Below are 317 nucleotides of genomic sequence, written 5' to 3' on the forward strand. Positions count from 1 at the left end.
ACTGAAGCGGAGGAGTACAAAAAAGCCACTAAAAACTGACAGAGTCAGTTTAGCTTTCATCATCCCCAAGGCTACTCACCGAGCTCAACGCACTACGAACCTGGGACCAGAAGGGAAAGCTGCGTGTCCATGAAAACATCTCACAGGCACGACACCGACACGCTGTACGCGCGGGACAACCCTCTCAGACCTTAAGGATCACCCTCCGGCTTTACACACTCGGCATTTGGGCTGTCCCCTTTCAGCAGGCACCGCTCCGGCTCTGCGGCTCACAGAAGCGCAGCGACCCCCAACGTCACAAAGCCCCCGGCTTCCCT

The sequence above is a fragment of the Buceros rhinoceros genome, unplaced genomic scaffold, assembly GCF_000710305.1.
Source record: "Buceros rhinoceros silvestris isolate BGI_N320 unplaced genomic scaffold, ASM71030v1 scaffold6827, whole genome shotgun sequence".
Lineage (NCBI taxonomy): Eukaryota > Metazoa > Chordata > Aves > Bucerotiformes > Bucerotidae > Buceros > Buceros rhinoceros.